A 7,684-nucleotide genomic window follows, 5' to 3' on the forward strand; every position below is an offset into this window, starting at 1 on the left:
GGCTGAGGGCCCCAGCCGCTGCTCTGCATTTTACTGAGACCAGACTCCTCAGCTCAGATGAGACTCCCTTGTTGACATGGTGGGCGATGCTGCCACCTAAATCCCTCTCTTCCATTCACTCAGGGTCAAACTTGCACTGAACTCCCACAATTCTCTCCCTCTCCTATCTCCCTCCCTACTTCAGGCACTTTCTCTAATAAAATCCTTACACGGTTAATCCTGGTTTAATCATGTCTCGGTGGCTACTTCTGTGAGGACCTGGACTAACACACTGATTTTTTTTCTCCTTTAAAGAGACATCATTATACACAAAGAACACATGTTCAGAGAAAGGTCTGGATTGCAATTTGAATTTTGTCACTAGCTGTATCATCTTATTCAAGTCACAAGTTCTTTAGCCAGGGCTGCTGGAGGGAGGATTCCTAGCATATTAAAAGATAATTGCTTGGGCTGGGGATGTGGCTCAAGCGGTAGCGCGCTCACCTGGCATGCGAGCGGCCGGGTTCGATCCTCAGCACCACATACAAACAAAGATGTTGTGTCCACCGAAAACTGAAAAATAAATATTAAAATTCTCTCTCTCTCTCCCTCCCTCTCTCTCTCTCTCTCTTTAAAAAAAATAAATTAAAAAAAAGATAATTGCTATATTGGAATGTGCTTTGTCCCTTAAGGGTTCGTATGTTGGGATCTTGGTCCCCAGAGTGGTGATATAAGAGATGGTGGATAGGACCTTTAAAAACTGGGTCCAGTGGGAAATAATTAGGTTATTGAGGGTATTGCCCTCCAAAGGAATTCTGTCATTCTTATGAGAGGGTTGTTATAAAAGAGTGAGACTGACCCTATCCCCATCTGGTTCCCTTTCTTTCCATGTGATTTCTCCCTCATCCATGTGCTCCTGCCATGATGCTGTCACCATGAGGTGATGTAGCCAGCAAGTCCTTGTCAGATTCAGCACCATACCCTTTGGATTTTTCAGCTAACAAAACTGTGAGCACAATAATCGTCTTTTCTTTATAAGTTACACAACTTCAGGTATTTTGTTATAGTTACAGAATATGAATTAATAAAACAAGAATTGTCAAATCCAAAAAAAGTCCATAGTTTAGGTAATAGTACTAGATCATTGTCAGTTTTATAGTTTTGACAAATACACTATAGTTACGTAAGATGTTGGAAAGCTGAGTAATGGGTACTGGGGATTGAACCCATGGGTCTCCTGCATTCAAGGCAAGTGTCCTGTCACTGAGCTACATCCCTGACTCTTTTTATTTTATTGTGAGACAGGGTCTTGGGGCTGGAGCTATATCTTGTGGTACAGCATTTGCCTAGCATGTACAAGGCCCTGGGTTTGATCCCCAGCACTTTAAAAAAAAAAAAAATTCACTGCTCTGCCTTTTGGCTAAGACCAAGTGGAGACAGGGTCTTGCTAACTTGCCCAGGTTGCCATCTTCCTGCCTCAGCCTCCTGAGTAGCAGGGATCACAGTCATATGCCACCATACCCGGTTTACAGGAACTTTCTATTGTATTTAAATATTTAAAAAGATGGAATCGTGGCTCAGTGGTAGAGCACTTGCCTAGCACGGTCAGGCACTGGGTTCAATTCTCAGCACTGCATATAAACAAAATAAAGGTCCATCAACAATTAAAAATTTTTTTAAATAAATATTTTAAAAGCTTGCAATTTTGAGTAGCAAGAGCAACCGTTACAGGAGCCGGAGCTGCCTATTAAGCTCAATCAAGATGACAACCTTGGACTGGGGCTGGGGCTCAAGTGGTAGCGCGCTCGCCTGTCATGCGTGCGGCCCGGGTTCGATCCTCAGCACCACATACAAACAAAGATGTTGTGTCCGCCGAGAACTGAAAAAATAAATAAATATTTTTTAAAAAAAGTTAAAAAAAAAAAAAAGATGACAACCTTCCCAAAGCATCAAGACTTCGTGGCAGAGCCTATGGGGGAAAAGCCAGTGGGGAGCCTGGCTGGGATTGGTGAAGTCCTGGGCAAGAAGCTGGAGGAAAGGGGCTTTGACAAGGCATAGTCGTCCTCGGTCAGTTTCTGATGCTAAAGAAAGATGAAGACCTCTTCCAGAATGGCTGAAGGACACATGGTGCCAATGCCAAGCAGTCCCGGGACTGCCTTGGGTGCCTTTGAGAATGGTGTGATGCCTTCTTGTGAGGTTCTCTGGGGAGCCCTCAATCCCTAGCCCCATTATCAAGTCTCCAGAGTCTGCAGCTGAGTGGGGGCTCCTTGTCCTCTGTAAAGGAAGAGATTGCTGTTGTCATACTCCAGGGTCTTTGGAGTTCTCTCCCCTCACCATTTCAATCTTTTTGGAATTTTTGCTCTTGCATGCAACTCCCTTTCTCTTTCCCCTGCCAGTTCCATGGAAACCATTAACCAGCTTTTCCGATTAGATTCCTGGCCCCTTCCTTCACCCCCACCTTCACCTCTGGTCTGTTTGATGCCATTTGGCACTTTTTTTTGGATAACAGCCACTGTCCTTGTAAAGGTTTTTAGATCAATAAAGGTAGTGGCCTTCAAAAAAAAAAGTTTGCAATTTTATTATAAATGTAAAATAGTCCCAAATAAAAAGTTCTTAACAATAAGGTACATATGAGCAACATAGTAGTTCTTCAATACATGATAGAATCCTGTCCTTCCTTTCAGACTGACAGAAATTGTGAGGTGTCTCTGTTACAGCTTCTATGTGAGCCATGCCCCCTTACCACAAACAGGGGTTAGCGTGTGAACTTCCCAGGCTGTGATATTGGATTAGGAAGAAGCACTGTTTTGTTTAGTGGAAAAGGTAACTATTTTCTTGTCTGATAACTCAGCATTGGGTATTTCCTTCACATAGAAAGGAAGTGTCTGAGTCTGTTTTCTGTTACTGTAACAGAATATCTCTGACTGTAATTTATAAAGAAAAGAGGTTTATTTTTGCTCACAGCTCCCAAAAGTGGAAAGTCCATGATTGGGTAGCTACATCCAGTGAGGGCTTTCTTGTTGGTGGGACTCTGCAGAGTCTGGAGGCAGCGCAGAATGTCACATGGCAAAAGAAAGAGCCAAATTGCCTCTTATACCAGAAGCACTTGGAGATAGCCCATTAATCCATGAATAGGTTAATCCATGCAAGAGGGCAAAGGTCCCACCTCTGTATACCTCACAAGGGCATTACATTTCAATGTGAGTTTTGGTGAGGAGGAAGATGTTTGTCCTTAATGACTATTCCCTAGGATCTACTCCCTCATAGGGGCCTCCCTCACTACCCATTCTAAAATAGTTCCCCAGAACCCACACAATCACCTTGGTTTTTTTCCTTTCCCTCTCTCCCTCCAACCCTCCATCACATCCTCTCTCTCTCTCTCTTTCTTTCCAATACTGGGGCGATTGGACCCAGGGGTGCTCTATCACTAAGCAACATCCCCCAGCCCTTTCTAGTTTTTATTTGAGACAGGTTCTCACTAAATTGCTGAGGCTGGCCTCAAATTTGTGATCCTCCTGCCTCAACCTCCCAAGTAGCTGGGATTGTAGACGTGAGCCCACGGTGTCTGGTCATAATCACCTTGTTTTATTGCCCTTACAGTTACTACCACTGACTTAAATCTTCTTTATCCTCTCTTCCCTACCTCCATCCCAGTTGGCTATCAACCCCATTCCCAGTTCAGGGCCTAGATATCTTGTTCACTGCTGTGTCCCCAGTGCCTGTGTCCAGTAAACACTTCCTTGTGATGAACTGAGTTGATGTTGCCCTGGTGGCATGTTCCAGATCCCATCTCTGCTGTTCTTGATTAGGCCTCCTCTGCTCCAAAAGATGCTATTCAGTTTTCCCATCCTTCCCTGAAGATCTGGCTCCACGCCTCAGCCTACTCCTGGGCTCTACCTTCCTGTTCACTATTTGTCCTTTCTACCTGTCTCCCTGTCTGCCACCAGCTGCCATGCTCTCTGCCAGCCTTTATTCTGCCTCATTTAAGCTCATTTGTACTAGTTCCCTTTTTATGAGCAACCCCTGAAGCGCTGCACCTGTTCTGGGTGGCTCGGGTTCCCTTTTCCTAATTAGTACACTCAGCAGAGTAAAGGTGCTCCCCTAATGGCTACCTCCTTCCCTTTGGAAACTCGCTGGAGCCGAGCCCAGCTCACAGGCCCAGTGGCAGCTATTTCTTGGCAAGCCCCTTTACCATCACAGGAGGATGCCTAGAGCAACTCAGAGACGCTCAACTCTTATAGGGCAAAAAGTCAGAGGAACACACTGTGAAAATTCTGTATTTTAAGGGGTTATAAAGCCCAAGTGCTTGTTGTCATTTGGATATGGTCTGGATGTGATTTGGCCCCCAAAGGTTCATGTGTTGGGAGATGGCCCCTAGTGTGGCAGTGCTGGAGGGTGGAGAGACCTCTTGGCTTCCTGCTCTCACTGTGTGATTTCTCCCTCCCTCCCTCCCACCATGTGGTGATGCAGGCAGTGGGGCTCCTTGCAGAGATGACTCAGTGTCCTTTAGACTTTAGGCCTCCAAAACTGTGAGCCAAATATACCTCTTTTCTTTTTAAGTATCCAGCCTCAGGTATTTCATTATAGCAATGCAAAACTGACAATACAGTGCTTTGGGGCTGACCTACCTTCCCAGGTGACTTGTCTTTCTTCTTGCTGTGACCCACCCTGTCCTCATTACAGGCAGAGCTTTAGACCTCAGTCTTGGAGGCTACAACCCAGGAGAGGGTCTGATGGGTTCTCTTGAAATTTGAATGAGAAAGAGATTTAGGAACATTTTTTTCACTCTTATAGTTCAAAATCAGAAGGCAGCATTAAGATAAAATTGCCCAACTGGAACAATCGCCTAGAACCTCACCCAGGATGGAAGACACACTTTGCCAACAGACTCAACACACATCATCACATCCACCTTTCACTTTCTGCTGCTGCAGGAGCACATCATTAAATCATCCTGCTTTTCATAAAATTGAAGCCAAGGTAGAAATAGACGAGTGAGGAACTAACTGAAGGGTCAGTGAGAATTATTTAGGGAGGGGAGAGATTCCTGGAGCTGGTCAGCTAAAGTTGTAGAACTGGGACTTTTGAATTCAGCTGTGTCAATCCCACCTCCACCAATAACTCACCATGCAACCTCTAAAGCAAGTCACTAAATATCTCTGATCCTTGCTTTCCCCATCTGTAAAGTAGAACTATTAATGCCTGTGTAAGTATCTGATACAGTGTATGGCACCTTACACCAGAGTACCCAATAAGGGTAGCTTTTATTACCACCGAAAGACTAAAACAATGAATGAAACCATATTTCTCCTGCTTCAGAGAGTCACATTACCTCATCATGCCAACAATTCTAATTTAAAAGTCTACTTGAGCTTGCTGGGGACTTTGAGGGACTTGAAATTCTGTCTTGCAAAGAGATGCAAGCCATTCCCACAGTAACAGCTATTAAGGGTAATCACTCATGAGGAAATAAAAGTCATAGATGAAAAGACAGATAACAGACAAAGCGAGTCCACAGTTTAGAACTGAAATTAATAGAAGCAAACTGGAAAATATATTTAAAAGAATAAATATATTCTAATGATGAGTCCAGGCACAGTGGCACATGCTTGTGATCCCAATGGCTTAGGAGGCTGAAGCAGGAAGATTCTGAGTTCAGAGGCAGCCTCAGCAACTTACTGAGTCCCTAAGTAACTTAGTGAGACCCTGACTGAAAATAAAAAAATAAAAAGGGCTGGGGATGTGGCTCAGTGGTTAAGTGTCCTTGGATTCAATCCCTGGTACCAAAAAAAAAAAAAGAAGAAAGAAAAGAACAGAAAAAGAAAGAAAGAAGATGAGTTTGTAGGAAAAAAAACAAGAAAAATATTTAAAATGATAGCAGTTTGACAAAGATGCTGTTAATTTAATGGCAAATGTAGTCTTATAAATAAATGGTGCTGGGATAATTGGATGCAAAAAAGCTAGACTGTTATCTCAAAAGTTTAATTTAAAATCTATCATAGGCCTAAATGTAAGAGCTAAACTATAAACTTTTAGAAGGAAATGCAGGTGATAATCTTCATGACCTTGATTAGGCAAAGAGTTCTTAGATATGACATCAAAAACATGATCCATAAAGGGAAAAGATGATAAATTTGACTTCCTCAAAATAACTTTTGCACTTCAAAAGAGACTGTTAAGATGGAAAAATAAATCATACGCTGGGAGAGAATATTTGTATATCATTTGACAAAAGACTCATATTCAGAATAAAGAACTCTTACAAGTCAATCAGAAGACAACCCAATTTAAAAATGGGCAATCAGCTTTTTGTTGTTGTGACAAAATACCCAAGAAAAACAACTTAGAGGAGGAAAGATTTATTGTGGCTCACTGTAAGGTCAAGTGGCACAGTCTAAGGTCAACTGGCTCCATTTCTTTGGGCCTGAAGTGAGGCAGAATATCACAGCAGAAGGGTACAGTGGAGGAGTGCTGCTTCACTTATGGTGGCCAGAAAGCTGTGGGTAGGGGAGCAGGAGAGGGAGGGAGGGAGAGAGGGAGAGAAAGAGAGGGAGAGAGAGGGAAAAGGAAGAGGTTTTGGGAAGATGAACCCTTTCAGGGCATGCACCCAGTGACCTACCTCCTGTAGCCGCACGTCACCTGCCCACACTTACCACCTCAGTCCTTTTAAACTAGGATGGACTGATTAGGTTGCAGCTCTCACGATCCCATCATTTTACCTCGGAACATTCCTGCATTAACACAGGAGCTTTGGGGGGATACCTTATATCTAAATCATAATACCCTTCCAAGGCATGCCCCCAGTGACCTACTCACCCCAACTAGGCCCCACCTCCTACAGTTTCCACCACCTTTAACAATGCCATCAAATTATGAATCCATCAGTGGATTTAATCCTGATGAGATCAGAGCCCTAATGATCCAATCACTTTCCAAAAGCCCTACCTCTGGACTTCACTGTATTCAGGACCACGCTTTCAACACGTGAGTTTTGGAGGGACGTTCTAGACCCAAACTATATGAAGCTGTAACCAACTGACTGACTGACTACGCTGTAGCCAACTAAGTTGTTTTCAATGCCTCACTTCTGTTTTCTGGGAATGCTTTCCTATCACCTGGTTGTATGCAGATCTCATGATCTGCTCTAGTTCTGGGAGTTGGCCAATTTGTGAATCATTTTTGTTTTGTTCTTCCCAAACAAAATCTACTCGATTTAACTGATCTTTCAGCACTAAAAGTTCCCTTTTGCTCTCTGTGCATCATCCTTCCTGCTGCAGGGGGTTACATATGCCTCAACCAGAACTTCTTTGACTCTCCCTCTTTCCCTGCATATCTGCTGTTCTCCTTCAGATGTCCACCCCAAGTGTTGCTTCCTCAAGAAACCTTATCCAGATCCCCTTACTAGACCCCTACCCCAACTGCCCCAGAATCACTGCTTGCCAACACTTGTTACTGTTACAGTCTTACAGCTGTTTATATATATACATATATATATATATATATATATATATATATATATATATATATATATATATATATATATATATATATTTATATCTGACTGTAGGCTTGGAGATGACAAGAGATTGTGCCCGTACTGGCTTACCGCTGTCTCCCCAATGTCTGGCACTAGTAAATATTTGTACGTAAATCTCTTAGGAGGCCTCCACTTAAAATAGCAATTCACTCTCCACGCCAAAGGAAA

The 7,684-nt window shown here is 43.2% G+C and overlaps 1 pseudogene; it reads left to right on the plus strand.

Moving 5' to 3' along the window:
- The first annotated feature begins 1,908 nt into the window (after nucleotides 1-1,908).
- LOC124109385 (barrier-to-autointegration factor-like) lies at nucleotides 1,909-2,174 on the plus strand (annotated as a pseudogene).
- The last annotated feature ends 5,510 nt before the right edge of the window (nucleotides 2,175-7,684 follow it).

This window comes from Marmota monax, unplaced genomic scaffold (assembly GCF_021218885.2).
Source record: "Marmota monax isolate L192 unplaced genomic scaffold, Marmota_monax_Labrador192_F-V1.1 WCK01_AAM20220418_F8-fsc00196, whole genome shotgun sequence".
Classification (NCBI taxonomy): Eukaryota; Metazoa; Chordata; class Mammalia; order Rodentia; family Sciuridae; genus Marmota; species Marmota monax.